The sequence below is a fragment of the Bombina bombina genome, chromosome 3 (assembly GCF_027579735.1).
Source record: "Bombina bombina isolate aBomBom1 chromosome 3, aBomBom1.pri, whole genome shotgun sequence".
Taxonomy (NCBI): domain Eukaryota; kingdom Metazoa; phylum Chordata; class Amphibia; order Anura; family Bombinatoridae; genus Bombina; species Bombina bombina.
The window spans coordinates 207,309,505-207,333,943 of record NC_069501.1 but is presented as its reverse complement, the minus strand read 5'-3'; the positions used below and the strand labels follow the sequence as shown (position 1 = coordinate 207,333,943).

Here is a 24,439-nt window from a genome sequence, read left to right as displayed (position 1 = left end):
CACTTTGGAGGTTAATTACTCTAGTGGATTATCATATGGGACATATTATGACCTTTAGGGGTTAACTCTTGGGCAGCCTGGCAGGCACTGTTTTAATGAAAATGTTAAGGGGTTAATTGTCCCCTTTTTTATTTGAGAGACTGGCTGAAGGATTTTTTAAATAGTGTCTATAGCACAATGACACTATGAGAAACATAACGGTGTGTGAACTTTGTTATGGACATTGGGCTAACAGTGCAGGGATGAGACTTAGAGGTGTTTTACGCTTTGTTGTTATTGTTTTTATGGTTGGACTGAATTGCGTGGTTTTTCAGTGGTGCAGTTTAATGTCTAGTCCGATCACGTGACCTCCGCCCTTACGCTTGTATTCATTGAGAGCAGAGTGAATAGCCTATGCATATGTTTTACAGCTCTGTGTATAAACGATCGCATGTTGGGGCTACAGTAATTATCTACTGATCAGAATCTCAGCTTTCCAGGGCTGACAGCTATTCCTTACAGTGGAGTTGCAGCTTGTTAGAGACTTCTTTCTTTTACTAGTATCAACTCTGGTCCCGGTGTGGTAAGATCTCTTCAGCTAGTCTGAGGTATAGAGGTGTGAGGGTCTTTTATTGTAAGTTGCTTAAATAACTGAGTTTACTGTGAAAGATTTTGAGTAATTGCCCCTTTTTTTCTTAAAGTGACATAGCGGTTCATTATTATTTTTCTCTACTATTAGGGACTTTTTCAGCTATGGACACTGACCAAGATTCTGTTTCTCCGGATAAATGTTTATTATGTTTAAAGGCCCAAATTGTTTTGCCTATGCAATTTTGTTCCTCATGTTTAGCAAAGACCCTAAAATACAAAGATAAATTACTTCCTTCTGAGCCATTTGTCTCTCAGGATAATGCTGTTCAGGATATGCCACAGCTTTCTCCTCAAATGTCCCAAGCCCTAATGGTTTCACATACAGTTCCCTGCGGTGCCTCTCAACCTCCTGGGGGTGTTTATTTGCTAGGAAAGTTTGCTGCACAGATAACCTCTGCAGTTTCTGCAGCTTTAGCTGCTTTTCCCTCTTCAGGTAAGCGTAAGGGGAAATCTAGACATGTTTCTGCTAGTAAGGTTTCTGACCCCTCTAAATCTGTGCTGGTCAACCTTTCCAAGATGTCTGATGAGGAGGATACTTCAGTAGCTTCTGAAGGTGAAATCTCAGTCTCTGATACTATGGGGGAGACATCTTCTGAATCTGAAGAAGTTAATTTCAGATTTAAGCTTAAACATCCCCGGTTGCTACTGAAGGAGGTTCTAGCTACTTTTGATGACTCTGAACCTTTGGTTGCTGTCGACCCTAAAAAGTCTTCTAAATTTAACAGAGTTTATGATTCTCCTTCTTCTGAGCATGTTTTTCCTGTTCCAGAGAAGATGTCTGAAATTATAGCTCAGGAATGGGATAAGCTAGGGGTTCCTTTTTCCCCTTCCCCTGTTTTTAAAAAGATGTTTCCTATTGCTGACTCCATTCGTGACTCATGGCGCACGGTGCCTAAGGTAGAAGGAGCTATCTCTACTCTAGCTAAAAGAACTACTATTCCTATAGAGGATAGTTATTCCTTTAAGGATCCCATGGATAAGAAGCTAGAGGCTTACTTAAAAAAGATGTACATCCATCAAGGATTACAGTGGCAACCTGCGGCTAGTATTGCTACATTTGCAGGTGCTGCATCTTACTGGTGCAATGCCCTGTCTGATCTGATATCAGAGGAGACTACGATTGAGGAGATCCAAGATAGGATCAAGGCTATTAAATTAGCCAATACCTTTATCTGCCATGCCAACATGCAGGTAATTAGACTGGGAGCTAAGATGTCTAGCTTCACTGTCCTAGCTCATAGAGCTCTGTGGTTAAAATCTTGGTCGGCTGATGTATCTTCAAAGGCCAAGCTTTTGGCTTTACCTTATAAAGGTAAAACCCTATTTGGTCCTGGTCTGGCAGAAATCATTTCAGAGATTACGGGTGGAAATAGATCTTTCCTACCTCAGGACAAGAAGAATAGACCTAAGGGTCGACAGACTTCTAATTTTCATTCCTTTCGCAACTTTAAGGGTCTTCCTCCTCTTCTTCCAAACCAGACCAATGCAGGTCCTCTTGGAAGTCCAGCCAGCCTTGGAATAAGTGAAAGCAAAACAAGAAGCCTTCCGCTGACTCTAAATCAGCATGAAGGGTCTGCCCCCGATCTGATATTGGATCAAGTGGAAGGCAAGCTTTCCTTTTTTCGACAGGGTTGAATACGCAATGTCCCAGATCTGTGGGCTGTGGACATAGTATCCCAGGGTTACAAAATAGGATTCAAATCTTGCCCTCCAAGGGGCAGATTTCTCCTGTCAAGACTATCCTCAAACCAGGTAAAGAGGGAGGCCTTCTTAAATTGCGTAGAGGACCTATCCTCCCTGGGAATAATTGTACTAGTCCCTCTAAGGGAACAAGGTCAAAGATTCTATTCAAATCTATTTGTGGTTCCCAAAAAAGGAAGGAACTTTCCGTCCCATCCTAGACTTAAAGTGCCTCAACAAATTCCTCAGGGTTCTGTCCTTTAAGAAGGAAAATATTCGTTCCATTCTTCCATTGGTTCAGAATGGTCAGTTTATGATGACTATAGACCTGAAGGACGCGTATTTACACGTTCCCATTCACAGGGATCATCACCAGTTTCTAAGGTTTGCTTTTCTGGACAAGCATTTCTAGTTTGTTGCACTAATGTTTGGTCTTTCCATGGCTCCCAGAATATTCACAAAGGTTCTGGGGGCTCTATTGGCAGTGATCAGATCCCAGGGAATTGCTATGGCGCCTTATCTAGATGACATCTTGCTTCAGGCGTCATCTTTTCAACTACTAAATTCTCATACAGCGATGTTGTTGTCTTTTCTACATTCCTACGGTTGGAAAGTGAATCTGGAAAAGACTTCTCTAGTTCCAACTACAAGAGTGTGTTTCCTAGGAACAATCATAGATTCCCTGTCCATGAAGATTTTCCTGATGGACGTCAGAAAATACAAACTTTTTGCTTCTTGCCTTTCTCTCCAGTCTGCTATTCATCCATCAGTGGCTCAATGCATGGAGGTGATTGGTCTGATGGTGGCTTCCATGGACAACATTCCCTTTGCTCAGTTCCATCTGCGACAGCTGCAGCTTTGCATGCTCATGGAGACCATTCAGATTTATCGCAGAGATAAATCTGGATCCCCTAACAAGAGACTCTTTCTCGTGGTGGATTTCACAGGAACATCTGTCTTGGGGCACTTGCTTCCTAAGACCTTCCTGGGTGATTGTGACTATGGACGCCAGCCTCTAAAAGCTCAGGGCCTGTGGTCTCGGGAAGAGTCCTCTCTTCCCATATACATCTTGGAGTTGAGAGCAATCTTTAATGCTTTGACAGCTTGGCCTCAATTATCTTTAGTCCGGTTTATCAGATTCCAGTTGGACAACATCACCTCAGTGGCTTACATCAACAACCAAGGAGGAACTTGTAGTACCTTGGCCATGAAGGAGGTGACTTGCATTCTAAAGTGGGCTGAAGCTCACAATTGTCTCCTATTTGCCATCCACTTTCCAGGGGTGGACAATTGGGAGGTGGATTTTCTGAGCAGACAGACTTTTCATCCCGGGGAGTGGGCTCTCCATCCGGAAGTGTTCTCAAGGATAACCCTCAGGTGCGGGGTTCCGGAGTTGGATCTGATGGCGTCTAGTCAAAATGCCAAGCTTCCAAAGCATGGATAAAGGTCAAGAGATCCTCAGTCCGCTCTGATAGATGCTCTGGCGGTTCCTTGAAATTTTGGTCTAGCATACCTGTTTCCTCCATTTGCTCTTCTTCCACGAGTGATTGCTCGTATCAAACAGGAGAGAGTGTCTGTGATTCTAATAGCTCCTGCCTGGCCTCAATGGATCTGGTTCGCGAATCTGGTAAAGATGTTATCTCTTCCACCTTGGAGGTTACTCTGAGGAAGGACCTTCTAATTCAGGGTCTATTCCTCCATCCAATCTAATTTCTCAGAAACTGACTGCTTGGAGATTGAACGCTTAGTCTTGTCTAGACGTGGTTTTTCTGATACTATGCTTCAGGCTCGTAAATACCTCTTTTGGTGTGAATCTAAAGGTTTCTCCTGGAGTCGGGTGAGGATTCCCCCAAATTTGATCTTTTCTTCAGGATGGTCTGGAGAATGGTTTGTCAGTCAGTACTCTGAAGGGTCAGATTTCTGCACTGTCTATTCGTTTGCACAAACGCCTGGCAGATTTACCAGATGTTCAAGCTTTTGTTCAGGCCCTGGTCAGAATCAGGCCTGTGTTTAAACCTGTTGCTCCTCCTTGGAGCCTTAACCTAGTTCTTAAAGTTTTGCAGCAGGCTCTATTTGAGCTGATGCATGTTGTCAATATAAAATTGTTATCTTGCAAGATTTTGTTTCTCCTTGCTATTTCTTCCGCTTGCACTTTCTGAGCTTTCAGCTCTGCAGTGTGATTCCCCGTACCTTATTTTTCATGCAGATAAGGAGGTCCTTCGTACTAAATTGGGGTTTCTCCCTAAGGTGGTGTCGGATCGAAACATTATTCAGAATTGTTGTTCCTTCTTTTTGTCCTAATCTTTCTTCTCATAAGGAACGTCTTTTGCATAACCTGGATGTTGTGCATGCTCTAAAATGTTACCTTCAAGCTACTAAATATTTTAGGCAATCTTCTGCCCTGTTTGCTGTTTTCTCTGGAAAGCGCAGGGCCGAATTGGGCAGCTGGGATACCGGGAAAAATCCTGGTGGGCCGCCGGCCGGCAGCTCAGCTGGGCTGGCCTGGCTGCTGTCTAAATTATTGCAGCTTGCTTAATGCTTTTGATATTGCAGCGCTAATTGTGGACGCGCCGGCCGGTAAGGTATCCAGACACCAGTACCTTATACAAGTTAGTAGTACCCTCCCCTCCCCACTGCTACAGCAGCATCCGTGACCATGTAGTTACTGTAGTAAAAGTTGTTTTATTTTTTTTATTAAACTTCTATTACATAATATGGTTGTGTAACCCCTTAACCCGTCCCCCTCTCCGACCGCTGCTGTGGCTGCCTCACTCTGACTCCACAACTACCAACGCAACTGAGTTGACTGCAGTGTATAGTTACTGTCACTCACTGTGTGACTGTCAGTTCCTATGGACCAGCCGGGTCAGCAGGTGGGTGAGGGGCAGGCCCGCCAGGGCCGGCGGCTGTCACTGCTGTGATGATGTCCCGACTTGAGAGTGTCTCTCATCAGCACGCGCCACCACGTGACATAGTGGAGGGAGCGGGAGCCTCAGCCTGGGAACGCTGCGTCTGCGTGCTTCACTTCATCAGCACAGGAGTCAGGAGTAGACTGAGCCAGCCAGGCCACTGCACGTGGGATCACGTGTGTGGACACTGGACAGAGCAGACAGTCAGACACAGTAGGAGCAGCCAGGGACCGTCCACCACTCCAGGGCTGAAGGCAGCCGCAGCAAGCTGAAAAAGTCTGAAGAGAGAGACCTCACCTCAGAGGCGGGCTGACAGGAACGTTCAGGACAGCAGCAGCTGGCAACTAACTGAACTTAAGGTACTAATTTATTGGGGGGCAGCAGGCAGTGTGCTGCAGCAGGCCAGGCCACTGAGGCCATCAGCAAAAAAGCAGAGCAGCACTGACTGCACTGTCTGTCTGTCTGAATGTCTGAGCAGCAGAGGCAGGCAAACAACATGGTCGGTCACTCAGGACAGAACTTAGAAGTCAGTCAGTGGCAGTGCAGGGGTGTCACCACACAAATTCATCTCTTCTCATCTCATTCTCAATTTCTCATCATGTATGTAGTATAATTTTTTTTAATTAATTTTATATTATGATGAACAAACAGTGTCAGTGAATGGTTATTACCTATGGATCATCCATCTCCTACACTTGCTGATTTGATTAACACCAAGCAGGGTTATGGTGTTGACTAATTGTCTTTATAAGGAAAGCATGGAAAGGGTCATATAAAATAGGGTTTCGATTTAAAGAATTTTAATGGTAAAAAAAATGATTTATTTGATATTTCAAATATTAAACAGAATACAGTTAGCTTTATTTTTAAAATGTGGATTTATTAAAATACCATCCTTTCCAATAATAAGCTTGTTAACTCACTACACAGGCCACAAAATGTGTGAGCTATAGAGCCAATGGATAAAAGATGAGCAGGGTTAAATATAGACTCATAACTGTCTGTGCATGTATAGCTAAGTAACTAAATTATATTGCTTTTTAACCAGGCAGTACACTTATGTCTGTAAATACCCCTCCCCCAAATTTGTAAAACAATAGATAGGGATAAAGAGAGCAAGTGCCAAAAAACAACATTGTCAAGATTAAGGTTAGAGATATGTGAAGTGATATACAAGTTAGTGACTGACTGTGTGAAGTCCAGACTCCAGTACAGGACAGACATACGTCCGTGACCCTTTCCCCCCAGAGCATGCTGCATGAGAGCAACTAGATCAGTTCAAGTGACTTGATCCAACACACAAATGAATAATTACTGGCAGCATACTGATTACAGACAGAGACAGACAGACAGTGTGAGTGCTGACACACACATACTTACTGTGTGATTCAATAAAAGTAAAAGGGAAAAAAAATAATTTTCCAGAATTCCCATTTCCCAGTCCAAGATGATCCGATCTGTAATGTTATCCAATTGACCTATTACTATTATGCTGCTTGATGCTTCCAGGTAAAAAAAAAAATGTTTTCATTTGCAATTTACATTGATGATAATTGAGAAAATCTATACCTTATATTTAAACATATTAGGTTCATTTTTCATGTAACTCAGTGAAGGATACAAGCAATGTTTTTTTTTTTCTATATGTGTTTAAATTACAGAAATTTTTTTAATTTTCTCTTCTTGCATTCTCATCTCAAAATATGTTTGAATATATCCACTATTTCTCCTGTGGAGGTACTAGGTGGAATTGCTATCTAGATTTATACAGTCAGCCATCCATTCAAGTATGACTTCTCTTAAGCAATCTATGCTGAGGAAGTTGGAACCTTCAGTTTCATGATAGCATGCAGGCCTGAGGAGTAAATTCTTGAGAAGCTGCTATGAAAAATAAAATAAAATATGGCAGACTGCTTTATATAGCATGGGATCTATACTTCATGCAGATATATTTATTATGTTGGAGATATATTTATTCATAGTGTTTTTATTTGGAGCATTTTTGCAAAAGCAGGTGTTGGGCTAAATTCTCTAGATTTTCTAGAGACTTTAGCCCAACACCTGCTTTTGCAAAAATGCTCCATGTAAAAACACTATGAATAAATATATCTCCACCATAATAAATATATCTGCATGAAGTGTTTCTTTTTCTACTGAAAAACAAAAAAAAAGCAGTTGATAAAGTAAGGAGGTTTGTGTTTGTAAATTGTAACTATGCAATACAGACAAATCAGATGAGACCACCGGACATTACTGGACACTAATAATCCTGAAAGTGATTTTGATTTAAGATAAAAAAATTTACTGCCTGCTCTAAGTTAGAAGCATTCTTGCATAAAAAAACATTATTTCACAGAATATGAAGTATATATATATATATATATATATATATATATATACATACATACATACATATATATATATATATATATACACTTCATATTCTCTGAGATGTTCTTTATGATGCAAGAATGCTATGCTTTTAAATTAGAGCAGACAGTAAAAAAATAAATAAATCTAAAATCCCTTTCAGGATTATTAGTGTCCGCCTGTCCGGTATGATCTGTCTTTTTAAGGTTTATTTGTGCATATTAAAGCTCTGATTTTGTGTTTTGAAGCCACAGCCTAATAAAATGGGTTGAGCTTGTAGATATAATCAGATCTCATTACTGTATCACATTGTGCACATATACCTGCTTCTTTATCTTATATCTGTCCTTAAAACAATCACCAATACTTTGAGAGAACAATGGAAAATCAACATTTTATTACCTTATCTATGCTTTATCACACTGGGAGTGTAATTTCTTCTGCTGGCTGTGTTTACAAAGCTTATCTATAGCTGGTACGCGCGGCCACAAACTTTCAGAATAGGTGGGGATACCACATGCTAAATTAACAATTTCAAATGCCAATATAAGGGTAAAGGAGCTACTTGTAAACAATTTAATACACTCCAGCAGGTAAAGTGGATCATTGGGAACAAATTAAAGGGGAGAAAAATTTTGAGTAAACTGTCCCTTTAAATGTTAATTTTTATCCATTGTTCTCTACAAGTATTGGTGATTGGTTTACGGAGAGATAAAGATAAGATAAAGAAGCATATTTACACAATGTGATAAAGTAATGATATCTGATTATAACTACAAGCTCAACCCATTTTATTACTTTGTGTCTTCAAAACACAAAGCCAGCTAATTCATATACACAAACATTACAAAGCAAATATCATACATTTTATAGTCTGCAGCTGTTAAAAAAAGTAATTGCCAAAACATTAAGGTAAAAACAATTTTATAGTATATTGTCCCTTTAAGAAGCTGTGTAATGTTATTTTCCCCTAATTCGGCATTTGAAATAGCAGATTATGGCCTAGATTTGGAGTTCGGCGGTAGCCGTCAAAACCAGCGTTAGAGGCTCCTAACGCTGGTTTTGGGCGCCCGCTGGTATTTGGAGTCAGTGATTAAAGGGTCTAAGGCTCACTTTTCAGCCGCGACTTTTCCATACCGCAGATCCCCCTACGCCATTTGCGTAGCCTATCTTTTCAATGGGATCTTTCTAACGCTGGTATTTAGAGTCGTTTCTGCAGTGAGCGTTAGAGCTCTAACGACAAGATTCCAGCCGCCTGAAAATAGCAGGAGTTAAGAGCTTTCTGGCTAACGCCGGTTTATAAAGCTCTTAACTACTGTACCCTAAAGTACACTAACACCCATAAACTACCTATGTACCCCTAAACCGAGCTCCCCCCACACCGCCGCCACTCGATTAAAATTTTTAACCCCTAATCTGCCGACCGCCACCTACGTTATACTTATGTACCCCTAATCTGCTGCCCCTAACCCCGCCGACCCCTGTATTATATTTATTCACCCCTAACCTGCCCCCCACAATGTCGCCGACACCTGCCTACACTTATTAACCCCTAATCTGCCGAGCGGACCTGAGCGCTACTATAATAAAGTTATTAACCCCTAATCCGCCTCACTAACCCGATCATAAATAGTATTAACCCCTAATCTGCCCTCCCTAACATCGCCGACACCTACCTTCAATTATTAACCCCTAAACTTCCGATCGGAGCTCACCGCTATTCTAATAAATGGATTAACCCCTAAAGCTAAGTCTAACCCTAACACTAACACCCCCCTAAGTTAAATATAATTTTTATCTAACGAAATTAATTAACTCTTATTAAATAAATTATTCCTATTTAAAGCTAAATACTTACCTGTAAAATAAATCCTAATATAGCTACAATATAAATTATAATTATATTATAGCTATTTTAGGATTAATATTTATTTTACAGGCAACTTTGTAATTATTTTAACCAGGTACAATAGCTATTAAATAGTTAAGAACTATTTAATAGTTACCTAGTTAAAATAATAACAAATTTACCTGTAAAAAAAATCCTAACCTAAGTTATAATTAAACCTAACACTACCCTATCAATAAAATAATTAAATAAACTACCTACAATTACCTACAATTAACCTAACACTACACTATCAATAAATAAATTAAACACAATTGCTACAAATAAATACAATTAAATAAACTAGCTAAAGTACAAAAAATAAAAAAGAACTAAGTTACAGAAAATAAAAAAATATTTACAAACATAAGAAAAATATTACAACAATTTTAAACTAATTACACCTACTCTAAGCCCCCTAATAAAATAACAAAGCCCCCCAAAATAAAAAATTCCCTACCCTATTCTAAATTAAAAAAGTTACAAGCTCTTTTACCTTACCAGCCCTGAACAGGGCCCTTTGCGGGGCATGCCCCAAGAATTTCAGCTCTTTTGCCTGTAAAAGAATAAATACAATACCCCCCCCCCCCAACATTACAACCCACCACCCACATACCCCTAATCTAACCCAAACCCCCCTTAAATAAACCTAACACTAAGCCCCTGAAGATCTTCCTACCTTGTCTTCACCATCCAGGTATCACCGATCCGTCCTGGCTCCAAGATCTTCATCCAACCCAAGCGGGGGTTGGCGATCCATAATCCGGTCCAGAAGAGGCTCCAAAGTCTTCCTCCTATCCGGCAAGAAGAGGACATCCGGACCGGCAAACATCTTCTCCAAGCGGCATCTTCGATCTTCTTCCATCCGGTGCGGAGCGGGTCCATCTTGAAGCAGGCGACGCGGATCCATCCTCTTCTTCCGATGTCTCCCGACTAATGACGGTTCCTTTAAGGGACGTCATCCAAGATGGCGTCCCTCGAATTCCGATTGGCTGATAGGATTCTATCAGCCAATCGGAATTAAGGTAGGAATTTTCTGATTGGCTGATGGAATCAGCCAATCAGAATCAAGTTCAATCCGATTGGCTGATCCAATCAGCCAATCAGATTGAGCTCGCATTCTATTGGCTGTTCCGATCAGCCAATAGAATGCGAGCTCAATCTGATTGGCTGATGGGATCGGCCAATCGGATTGAACTTGATTCTGATTGGCTGATTCCATCAGCCAATCAGAAAATTCCTACCTTAATTCCGATTGGCTGATAGAATCCTATCAGCCAATCGGAATTCGAGGGACGCCATCTTGGATGACGTCCCTTAAAGGAACCGTCATTAGTCGGGAGACATCGGAAGAAGAGGATGGATCCGCGTCGCCTGCTTCAAGATGGACCCGCTCCGCACCGGATGGAAGAAGATCGAAGATGCCGCTTGGAGAAGATGTTTGCCGGTCCGGATGTCCTCTTCTTGCCGGATAGGAGGAAGACTTTGGAGCCTCTTCTGGACCGGATTATGGATCGCCAACCCCCGCTTGGGTTGGATGAAGATCTTGGAGCCAGGACGGATCGGTGATACCTGGATGGTGAAGACAAGGTAGGAAGATCTTCAGGGGCTTAGTGTTAGGTTTATTTAAGGGGGGTTTGGGTTAGATTAGGGGTATGTGGGTGGTGGGTTGTAATGTTGGGGGGGGGTATTGTATTTATTCTTTTACAGGCAAAAGAGCTGAAATTCTTGGGGCATGCCCCGCAAAGGGCCCTGTTCAGGGCTGGTAAGGTAAAAGAGCTTGTAACTTTTTTAATTTAGAATAGGGTAGGGAATTTTTTATTTTGGGGGGCTTTGTTATTTTATTAGGGGGCTTAGAGTAGGTGTAATTAGTTTAAAATTGTTGTAATATTTTTCTTATGTTTGTAAATATTTTTTTATTTTCTGTAACTTAGTTCTTTTTTATTTTTTGTACTTTAGCTAGTTTATTTAATTGTATTTATTTGTAGCAATTGTGTTTAATTTATTTATTGATAGTGTAGTGTTAGGTTAATTGTAGGTAATTGTAGGTAGTTTATTTAATTATTTTATTGATAGGGTAGTGTTAGGTTTAATTATAACTTAGGTTAGGATTTTTTTTACAGGTAAATTTGTTATTATTTTAACTAGGTAACTATTAAATAGTTCTTAACTATTTAATAGCTATTGTACCTGGTTAAAATAATTACAAAGTTGCCTGTAAAATAAATATTAATCCTAAAATAGCTATAATATAATTATAATTTATATTGTAGCTATATTAGGATTTATTTTACAGGTAAGTATTTAGCTTTAAATAGGAATAATTTATTTAATAAGAGTTAATTAATTTCGTTAGATAAAAATTATATTTAATTTAGGGGGGTGTTAGTGTTAGGGTTAGACTTAGCTTTAGGGGTTAATCCATTTATTAGAATAGCGGTGAGCTCCGATCGGAAGTTTAGGGGTTAATAATTGAAGGTAGGTGTCGGCGATGTTAGGGAGGGCAGATTAGGGGTTAATACTATTTATGATCGGGTTAGTGAGGCGGATTAGGGGTTAATAACTTTATTATAGTAGCGCTCAGGTCCGCTCGGCAGATTAGGGGTTAATAAGTGTAGGTAGGTGTCGGCGACGTTGTGGGGGGCAGATTAGGGGTTAATAAATATAACATAGGGGTCGGCGATGTTAGGGCAGCAGATTAGGGGTACATAGGGATAACGTAGGTGGCGGCGTTTTACAGAGCGGCAGATTAGGGGTTAAAAAAAATATGCAGGGGTCAGCGATAGCGGGGGCGGCAGATTAGGAGTTAGTAAGTGTAAGGTTAGGGGTGTTTAGACTCGGGGTACATGTTAGGGTGTTAGGTGCAGACGTAGGAAGTGTTTCCCCATAGGAATCAATGGGGCTGCGTTAGGAGCTGAACGCTGCTTTTTTGCAGGTGTTAGGTTTTTTTTCAGCTCAAACTGCCCCATTGTTTCCTATGGGAGAATCATGCACGAGCACGTTTTTGAGGCCGGCCGCGTCCGTAAGCAACTCTGGTATCGAGAGTTGCTTTTGCGGTAAAAATGCTCTACGCTCCTTTTTTGGAGTCTAACGCAGCATTTGTTTGAACTCTCGATACCAGAGTTAAATTTATGGTGCGGCCAGAAAAAAGCCCGCGGAGCGTTAACAGCCCTTTTACCGCCGAACTCCAAATCTAGGCCTTAGTTTGTGGTATCCCAACCTATACTGAAAGTTTCTTTATTGGAGTATATTCTATTGAATAGCCTAAGTAAACACAGCCAGCAGAAGAGATTACACTCTCAGTGGGGGGCTTGATAGTTAAGTAATAAATGCATAATTTCCCATCGTTCTCTCTAAGTATTGAGCTTTGGTTTTCTAGACAAATATAAGATAAGGGAGCAAGTGTGTGTACATAAAAGTGATAACATAATGAGATTGGATATTACCTGAAGCTCAACCCATTGTAATAGGCTGTGGTTTAAAAGCACAAAACCAGCTACTTCATATACAGAAATAAACTGAAAAGTGCAATTTCTCATACATTTTATACTCTGTCATTGAAAATACATTCATATTAATACAATTTTACAGTGTACTGTCCCTTTAAGGATAATATGTGCTACATTGGGGTTTGGATTGTTGTGTGTGACGGATATTGGGCTCAGTTTATTTTATTTGTTTTGAAATTTGATAAAAGGGATAGGAAAGTCAAAATTATACTTGCATGAATCAAATAGAGCATGTAATTTTAAGACACTTAAATTTACTTCTATTATTATTAAATATGCTTAGTTCACTATGGTATCCCTTGCTGAAAACAAATATGCACATATCCTATAATAGTGGCAGCTAGCTGCCGATTGGTGCCTGCACACCTTTTTTTTGTGATTGGCTAACTACATATGTTTAGATAGCTGTCAGTAGTGCAAAACTGTCCCTTCAGTAAAGAATAACAAGAGACTTAAAGGGACAGTCTACACCAGAATTGTTAATGTTTTAAAAGATAGATAATCCCTTTATTACCCATTCACCAGTTTTGCATAATCAACACAATTATATTAATATACTTTTTACCTCTGTGATTACCTTGTATCTAAGCCTCTGCAAACTGCCCCTTTTTTCAGTTCTTTTGACAGACTTGCAGTCTAGCCAATCAGTGCCTGCTCCCAGATAACTTCACGTGCACAAGCACAGTGTTATCTATATGAAATACGTGAACTAACACCCTCTAGTGGTGAAAAACTGTTAAAATGCAATCTGAAAAGAGGTGGGCTTCAAGGTCTAAGAAATTAGCATATGAACCTCCTAGGTTAAGCTTTCAACTAAGAATACCAAGAGAACAAAGCAAAATTGGTGATAAAAGTAATTTGGAAAATTGTTTAAAATTACATGCTCTATCTGAATCATGAAAGTTTATTTTGGCATAGACTGTCCCTTTAAGCAAATTTGATAATATAATTAAATTGGAAAGTAGTTTAAAACGGTATGTTCTATCTGAATAATGAAAGAAAAAATTGGGGTTTTCTGTCCCTTTACTATTAGTTTTTTTTGTAACAATTATAGGTAACAGAAAAATAATCTTTTCTTGTAGTATTTATCATGGATAAGAAAAGTGAAAGTAAAAGAAAACTGACAAAAGGAAGGGCTGAGAAAGAGCGTGAAAAAAAAAAAATGTTAGAAAAAGATGCAAGCCAATGCAAAAAAGTCAGTAGCATGTTTAAAGCTATGGTGACCAAACGTGTTACCATCATCATCATCACATGAAGGCAGCAGTGCTAGCTGCAGCACTGCAACAGAGGCTACTGTACAAAGTTCAGAAATAGCTGAGACAGTTGTAGCTTTAATTGATAAAGACCATGATGACAGTATAGAAGGAGACACTGAAGTACAAACTGATGAAGAGTTTGAAGTTGAAAATGTTGCTGTGGTAGAAACACATGAAGAGCTTGCAGTGGACAATGTCCCTGAGATCCTGGATGAGAGAGCAGAAGTTGTGTCTAGTGATGTGGAGTTAACTGAAACTCTTGAAGACAGGTTGTGGTTTGTCAGACCAAAATCAGAAAATGTGAGTGCTTTTTTGAAGGTCCACCCATGTCAACCAGATGTACCATTTTTAAATGCCAAAAAGTTATATCAGCGAAGAGATGGAAATAAGCGTCAGTGGTTGACTTATTCACATTCATATGGAGCCTTTTTCTGCATGGTCTGCCTTGCCTTTAGCAGAACAACAGATAACAGTGCTTTTATTGATGGGTGCTTTGACCAAAAGCATATGTACCAAAGAATTGAGGAGCATGAGGAAAGCAATCTTCACAATTCTACAGATCAGAAGCATTTCTTATGAGATCAAAGAGCAAATATATAAGTAGCAATTTCTTTGGAAAAGAAAATATTGCAAAGAAAGAGGAAGTGAAGAGAAAACGTGCTATACTTGAATGAGTGGTTGAAATCATTAAAGCAATTGGCAAAAGGGGATTAAGTTACAGAGCATCAACAGAAGCAGCCTTTACCTTAGAACAGTGATTTTCAACATTTTTTTTGCCGTGGCACACTTTTTTACATTAAAAAATCCTGCGGCACACCACCATCCCAAAATTTTACAAAATCACACATTGTAGCCTAATACAGCATATATTAGACATCATAATGATTGTCTGTGAATGAATGTCAATATGTCATGGTTGTAAATGATGCCTGATGAGCCTGTCACATCAAAACAAGCAAAATTTTAAAAGTATGTCACACTGTTCTCAGTCTGCGCGGCACACCTGAGGATCTCTCACGGCACACTAGTGTGCCGTGGCACACTGGTTGAAAAACACAGTCTTAGAAGATGAAAACCTAGACCATGGTAATTTCCTGGTTTTTCAGATAGTCATTAGTAAATTTGACCCTTTGCTTGAAAGTCATCTTGATGAAGTAATAAAGAAAAGCAAAGCACAACATGCAAAAGGCAGTAAAGGACGTGGTAGTTTTGTTACACTGATTTTAAAAACAACTGTTAACAATATTATTGATGTGATTTCGTCCCTTTTGAAGAAAGGTATTGCTCAGGAAGTCAGAGAGGCTAGAATGTTTTCAATACAGCTAGATACCACACAAGATATTAATGTTTTTGATCCGTGTTCAATTATTATTAGATATGTTACTGATATGGTACATGAACGTCTTGTTCTAAAACCACTGGAAAGGCTTTGGGGGGTAGTTATCAACGTGTCAACTTTCCTGCCTTTGCCGGCCCAATACGCCCGCCTAAGCTCACCTCACATCTCCGCCGCGGACCTGAAAAAATTCGCCTAAGTTATCATGTAAAGCTGTCAAAAAGCCGCGGGGCGATGAGCAGCGGACTGTGAGAGTTATCACTCATCCGATCTCGCTGCTCTTCGGCTGTTTGACAGCTTTCTTGCTAGCCTGTCACTAAGCAATCACACTAAACTACACTGTTCTACCCCCTATACCGGCGCCCCAGGAGCCCCCCGCAACTAAATAAAGTTAGTAACCCCTAAACCGCCGCTCCTAGACCCCGCCGCAAGTCTTATAAATGTATTAACCCCTAAACCTCCGCTCCCAGACACCGCTGCCACCTACATTATACCTAGTAACCCCTATCCTGCCCCCCCTATACCGTCGCCCTCTATAATAAAGTTATTAACCCCTATGCTGCTGATCCCGCACCTCGCCGCAAATAAATAAATAATTTAACCCCTAAACCGCCGCTCCCTGAACCCGCCGCAACCTATATTAAATTTATTAACCCCTATCCTGCCCCCCCTACACCGTCGCCACCTATAATAAATTTATTAACCCCTATCCTGCCCCCCACTACACCGCCGCCACTGTAATAAAATTATTAACCCCTAAACCTAAGTCTAACACTAACCCTAACACCCCCTAACTTAAATATTAATTAAATAAATCTAAATAATATTTCTATTATGGACTAAATTAATCCTATTTAAAACTAAATACTTACCTATAAAATAAACCCTAATATAGCTACAATATAAATAATAATTATATTGTAGCTATCTTAGGATTTATTTTTATTTTACAGGTACCTTTCAATTTATTTTAACTAGGTACAATAGCTATTAAATAGTTATTAACTATTTAATAGCTTACCTAGCTAAAATAAAGAGAAATGTACCTGTAAACTAAAAACTAACCTAAGTTACAATTACACCTAACACTACACTATACTTTAATAAATTATTCCTATTTAAAACTAAATACTTACCTGTAAAATAAACCCTAAGATAGCTACAATATAATTAATAATTACATTGTAGCTATCTTAGGATTTATATTTATTTTACAGGTAACTTTGTATTTATTTTAGCTAGTTAGAATAGTTATTAAATAGTTATTAACTATTTAATAACTACCTAGCTAAAAGAAATACAAAATTACCTGTAAAATAAATCCTAACCTAAGTTACAATTAAACCTAACACTACGCTATCATTAAATAAATTCAATAAATTAACTACAAATAACTACAATTAAATACAATTACATAAACTAACTAAAGTACAAAAAATAAAAAAAAGCTGTTACAAAAAATAAAAAAAATAAGTTACAAACATTTAAAAAAATATTACAACAATTTTAAGCTACTTACACCTAATCTAAGCCCCCTAATAAAATAACAAACCCCCCCAAAATAAAAAAATGCCCTACCCTATTCTACATTAAAAAAGTTCAAAGCTCTTTTACCTTACCAGCCCTTAAAAGGGCCTTTTGTGGGGGCATGCCCCAAAGAATTCAGCTCTTTTGCCTGTAAAAGAAAAATACAACCCCCCCAACATTAAAACCCACCACCCACATACCCCTAATCTAACCCAAACCCCCCTTAAAATAACCTAACACTAATCCCCTGAAGATCATCCTACCTTTAGTCGTCTTCACTCAGCCGAGCCACTGATGGAACTGAAGAGGACATCCGGAACGGCAGAAGTGATCATCCAAGGGGCGCTGAAGAAATCTTCCATCCGATGAAGTGATCCTCCAAGCGGCGCTGAAGAAATCTTCCATCCGGGCGAGGTCATCTTCCAAGAGGCGCTGAAGAAGTCTTCTATCCGGGCGAGATCATCTTCGAAGCCGGGTCTTGAATCTTCATCCCGCCGACGCGGAACATCCTTCTTTCCCGACGGACTACCAACAAATGAAGGCTCCTTTAAGGGACGTCATACAAGATGGCGTCCCTTCAATTCTGATTGGCTGATAGGATTCTATCAGCCAATCGGAATTAAGGTAGGAAAAATCTGATTGGCTGATTGAATCAGCCAATCAGATTCAAGTTCAATCAGATTGGCTGTTCCGATCAGCCAATAGAATGCGAGTTCAATCTGATTGGCTGACTGGATCAGCCAATCGGATTGAACTTGAATCTGATTGGCTGATTCAATCAGCCAATCAGATTTTTCCTACCTTAATTCTGATTGGCTGATAGAATCCTATCAGCAAATCGGAATTGAAGGGACGCCATCTTGGATGACGTCCCTTAAAGGAGCCTTCATTCGTCGGTAGTCCGTCGGGAAAGAAGGATGTTCCGCGATGACCTCGCCCGGATAGAAGACTTCTTCAGCGCCTCTTGGAAGATGACCTCGCCTGGATGGAAGATTTCTTCAGCGCCGCTTGGAGGATCACTTCATCGGATGGAAGATTTCTTCAGCGCCCCTTGGATGATCACTTCTGCCGGTCCGGATGTCCTCTTCAGTTCCATCGGTGGCTCGGTTGAGTGAAGACGACTAAAGGTAGGATGATCTTCAGGGGATTAGTGTTAGGTTATTTTAAGGGGGGTTTGGGTTAGATTAGGGGTATGTGGGTGGTGGGTTTTAATGTTGGGGGGGTTGTATTTTTCTTTTACAGGCAAAAGAGCTGAATTCTTTGGGGCATGCACCCACAAAAGGCCCTTTTAAGGGCTGGTAAGGTAAAAGAGCTTTGAACTTTTTTAATGTAGAATAGGGTAGGGCATTTTTTTTATTTTGGGGGGGTTTGTTATTTTATTAGGGGGCTTAGATTAGGTGTAAGTAGCTTAAAATTGTTGTAACATTTTTTTAAATGTTTCTAACTTATTTTTTTTATTTTTTGTAACTTAGCTTTTTTTATTTTTTGTACTTTAGTTAGTTTATGTAATTGTATTTAATTGTAGTTATTTGTAGTTAATTTATTGAATTTATTTAATGATAGTGTAGTGTTAGGTTTAATTGTAACTTAGGTTAGGATTTATTTTACAGGTAATTTTGTATTTCTTTTAGCTAGGTAGTTATTAAATAGTTAATAACTATTTAATAACTATTCTAACTAGCTAAAATAAATACAAAGTTACCTGTAAAATAAATATAAATCCTAACGGCTAGATTTAGAGTTCGGCGGTAGATGGGCTGTTAACGCCACGCGTGTTTTATGTCTAACGCACGTCATTGTTTGACTCCGGTATTTAGAGTTAATATAAGACCATCTAACGATGCTCCTAACGCGTGTATGTCACACGCGTAATCCTGCCCGCGTTAGACAGTCTCCCATAGAGATCAATGGGAAAGGCAAAAAATAGCTTTTTTCACCTAACACTCGATCTCGCGAGAATACGCACAGCTCGGTCATATGACGCATACCACATCATGCACAACAATAACACGCCGCAAATGTCACAACATCAATCAATCAACAAAGCACACAAGCATTACACATTCACAAGCGGGGGAAGTTTTAATACTATTTATACGGGGAATACGCATATACTTTAAGATGCGGAAAATCGCACAATAACAACAAGGATTAAAAAATATATACATACACTAAAAAAAAAATCGCATTCAATATCATTATATATTATGAAAAACATACATATACAACACTTCACGAAGAACACACCATCGCAAATTCACATTTAAAAAGAATACTATTGGACAATGTTAGAGAAAACGACCACTATGACATCATCGCATTCTACACATTCCACAAATACCAACTCAAAATGAGCATGCGCAAATTAACACACCTAATACACATTGCAATAATATTAATTGCTAATAAAGCACACCTGAACACTAATTACAATGGAAATTGGGACATCATTAAACATTTACACAGGGTATATAAGCACCACACAAGCAGGGCTTCTTTGACTGTGTTGCTGGTGGGTCTTTGGAGATTTAAGAATAGAGATTTTGCGAATTTTTGAGAGTGAGTTAGTGTTAGTGTGAGAGAGTCAGTTGGTAGTGTTAGCGTGAGAGAGTCAGTTGGTAGTGTTAGCGTGAGATAGTCAGTTGGTAGTGTTAGCGTGAGATAGTCAGTTGGTAGTGTTAGCGTGAGAGAGTGAGTGAGTTAGTGGGAGTTAGCGGGAGTGGGAGAGAGTCTGTTAGTGGGAGCGTGAGTGAGTTAGTGGGAGTTATTAGTGATAGTTGTTAGTGTGAGCGTCAGTTAGTGGTAGTTAGTGAGCGTTAGTGGGAGTGTTTGTTATTGAGAATTAGAAGTAGTGTTAGTTAGCGAGCGAGTGATTTATCTGTACACTTAACACATTTACACGCAAACACATTCAATACATACATACACTTATCAATAACACTACATACACTCCATACCCCCTACCCCCTCATACTACACTCCATACCCCATTCCTTGTAGTCCCATTCCCTTTCATCCCATTTACTCTTATCCCATACCCCATACCCATCCCATACCCATCCCCTAGTTACATTTAGTTTACATATCCTCCTTTTAGTCTTATTCTTTTCGTTTATTTAAATACTCCTTACCCTCTTTTTTTTTTTACATCCCTCACACTTTAAGCACCTTTTTTGTCTTTTTAGTTCTTTATTTTGACCCCCTTTCATTTCATCACACTCACTTTTTTTTGATTATTTGGGGTTTAGTTTAGGGAGGAGATGGAGGCCAGGCAGGGGACAGGTAGAGGGGGGAGTAGAGGGAGGGGGAGAGGAACAGGGCAGGAAGGGGGGCAGGAAGGGGGGCAGGAAGCGGGGATGGAAGCGGTGGGTGGACCCAGCCACTTGGTTCAAGATGACCAAGTGGCTGGGCCCAGTGGCGGTCAGAGTAGGGCTTCACAGTCCGGGAAACAGAGGGCATCGTCACAGGGGAAGGCCAAGGCGACTAGGGAGGCGAGGTTTACGATGGAGGAGAAGGAGGCCCTCGTAGAGGCCTATATGGCCAGGCATAGGATGCTGCAGCACCAGAAGACTACCCCGACTGACAGGAGGAGGCTCTGGAACGAGATTCGGAATGCAGTCAATGCAGTGGGTGGCCGGAACCGGGATATGGATTCCATCAAACATCGGTACCGGGACTGTAAACTTGAACTTAAAAAAAAGTTAAGCCTGGAGGCCCGACATGCCGCAGGGACCGGTGGCGGCCCTGCCCTTGAAATGGAGTACTGCAGATGGGAGGAAATGTTGCGGCCCAGCATCTCCGAGGTGGAAGTAGTCGGTATCGGAGGAATCGATACCGGGAACCTGCCACTCTCATCTGACGGTAAGCTCATTGAACAATAATTTCACATACGAATGTATTTCAATGGACACTATACGCAAACATTTACTTTCATGATTGAGGTAGCGAATACAATTTGACAAAACATTCAAATGTACTTATATTACATAATTTGATTCATTCTTGAGATATATTTTAATGAAGAAATAGCCATGCACACGGTGAAACAATCACAGGAGGCAGCTATATTCAGCTAACAATCAGAATCTTATAAACATATTTAGATATGCTTTTCAGCAAAGAATATCCAGAGAATGAAGCTAATTAGATAACAAAAGTACATTCGAAAGTTGATACTAAATGTATGCTTATAAATCATGAAAGATAAAACATTGGGTTTCATGTGTTAAGGATCAGATTAATGCTATTACGCTGTTTACACGCATTCTATTACTTAGCGGTTACATCAGTATCTAGGCTATAGGTTAGGTGTGCATTTAAACAGACTGAAAACAAACGCAAAAACATTCACATTGACCAGATATCACAAACACTGTTTAGAAAAAGCGGAAATAGAATTGATTGTTTGTTAGATTTCAAAGTGGATTAATGATTCTGCATTTGTAATTGTATCGTAAGCTAAGTCATTTAAACCTTGATTTGCAAATATGCTAATATATATATATTTTTTGTTTTCTTTATTTATATACAGAGTCTGGGGACGAGGCAGCACAGCCTCCTGCATCTCCCCGGGATGAGAGTGGTGGTGAGGAATTCCCACTTCGGAGGGAAGAGGCCCCCCGTGACGAACAGCGCACGGGAGATGATGAAGAGGCCCCGGAAGCACAGGAGGATCCCGCTGAACCCGCGGAACCCGCGGAACCCGAGGTCCCTCAAAGACCCGCACTCCGCCGTGCACGGGCACCCCGCCGTGCACGGGTTCAACAGGCACAACAAGAAGAAATAGCGGAGGTGCGGGTTCTACTGGAGTACATAGACCAGATGCGTACCTCCCGGATAGAAAACATAGAAGGACGACGCAGAATACTTGATGGGCAGAATCAAATAATTCAAGGCCAAAATGAAATAATCAGTATACTGAATACAATACAAGAAGGACAAACAAGAATGTTCAATCTTCATCAGGAAATGTTCACATTTTTCCGGGAGGCGCATGCTGGTCTACCTCCTGTTGCTGGGCCTCTTGTTGCTGGGCCTCTTGCTGCTGGGCCATCTCCTCCTGCCGGCCCATCTCATCCTCCTCCTCAGCCATCTACTCCTCCTCCTCCTCAGCCATCTACTCCTCCTCCTCCTCAGCCATCTTCTCCTCCTCATCCATCTTCTCCTCCTCCTCAGCCATCTACTCCTCACCTTGGTCGTCCCAGTACTCTTCCTTCCACTCCTCCCACAACAGCTCCAAGGAGGACTCTTCGGAGTCGGCAGTTGCCTCTCCCAGAGCCTCAGCCCCGTGGGAAGAGGGGAAGGAAGAGGAAGTAAGTATTTTTTTCCATCTTAAATTTTTTTTTTTGGGTAATGGATAGGTATGTGATGATGTGGTTTTCATACACTTGTGGACCACACTCTGTATATAATCGACTTCTATGGGACCGGGTCCATGGAGGAAGATTCTTTGCAGAGTGTGGGTTATAAGTGTGTGAAAACCACATCATCACATACCTATCCTTGTTCATGATATTGATTGGTTTCTGTGATGTGATGTCCAAACTGTTTCCCGAATCGCTAACTAAATTACCATAACAATTATCCATGATGGCATATTACTGTTTGAATGCCAATAACACAGCTTAAAGGGACAGTCAGAAAATTATTGATTACAAAGAAAACACTGTATTACGCATTATAAAGTTTGAAACAACAAAACATGGAGAAATACATGTGTGACTTATGTGCTTACCCTTGTATCTATGACTATGAAAAATGACCACTTATTTGTTGTTCTGACATAACAACATTTTAGATATCAATGATCAATACATGGTCAATAATATGCTGTATGAGCACAAGGTTTTACATATACAAATGCTATCCAAATGCCCTCTAGTGCTCAAATTGTATAATGATTACAAGCACTCTTCAAGATTTAAGAAATGAGCACACCAACCTCATAGGTTTAGATAGCAAATTTAAATAAACCCAGACAAATGTTCAATTGTTGAGAAACATTTGATATCCTTGTTATTACAGAATTGACTTTTCGAATAATGTTAAAAAATTTTTTTTCGAAACTGTCCCTTTAACAACATTACATATGCTAACACATATTTTAAGCTTGTTGCTATATCTACATGTACTTTGTCAAAAAAAAAATTTGAAAATCACATTTATATTGACGTGTTAAATAAAGTCTATTTTCTTTAAGAGACATTATTGTGTTAATATTTTATTGTAACTATTTTTATTTTAACAATGAATATGGTTTAAAGTCCTTTTAGGAGTGGGGGGGTGAAATATGCTAACAAAAATATATTTGAAGATTAAACTATGTGGATCTCATACATGATACAAAAAAACAACATTTGCATTCAAGGGACAGTATCCTATATTTTTTACATAACTGTATGTAATAGACACTACTACAAACAACAAGATTAACATATACTGATAGCAATATTAAAAAGCTTCAAACACTTGCAAATAAAATAGGGTTAGCTATATTTTAAATATAGATGAACCACCATTACAACCGTAAAACACAATACCCCATCATTAACATATGAAAAGAACCTTTACACAAACTGGACAAAGCTGGAGATGGTACTCACATGAAACTCATTGGCTTTGCGAGGAGTAAGAAAATTACTTACATTTTCTTACAACACAAGACAAAATAAACCTATTGGTTAAACAATGGACTATCTAACTAGAGACAAAATCAAATATTTTTATTTATAATGTGAGTGTCTAATGAACCTTTCATAAAATATACAACGAAATTACATTTAGAAGAAGTCGGCATCATATATTTAGCATATGATAAATGCATATTGATTACTTTATTCAAACACAATAGCGCATATTTATTAATTAGATATGTTCAACATTAAACACAACATTAATTTTTAAGAAAAAGGAACATTGTTGACAAACATATTAAACATGGACTGTAGAGATTTGCACTTGCCTAGAAATATCCTATGCATGAAAACATTTTGCTTTCGTTCGTTGATTCAACCAGACATCCAGCAAAAGAGAATGTGTTGGTCTTTATCAGCTACGGGTCAACAATGTAACATGATGCAAATAATACATATTCGCAAGCTTTTTAAAATTGCATGCAGTTACAAACGTTTTTAACGTGCACAAATATTGCGGGACTACGCAATCCAATCACACGTTTTTTTAACTTTACATGTGCCGTCTTAACATGGCGCTTCCTTGATCACGTAAGAACGCCATCCAATGAAAGGCACATTATTGATCACGTAAGAACGCCCAAAAAAAAAAGGCGCATCCTTGATCGCGTCAAAACGCAATCCAATAAAAGGCATATTCCT

The 24,439-nt window shown here is 39.6% G+C and overlaps 1 protein-coding gene across 1 annotated transcript in view; it reads left to right on the top strand.

Annotated features, from left to right (window-relative positions):
• Positions 1-24,439, top strand: part of ITGAE (integrin subunit alpha E) — a 258,148-nt gene that overhangs the window by 37,014 nt on the left and 196,695 nt on the right. The gene's annotated exons all lie outside the window — the stretch shown is intronic.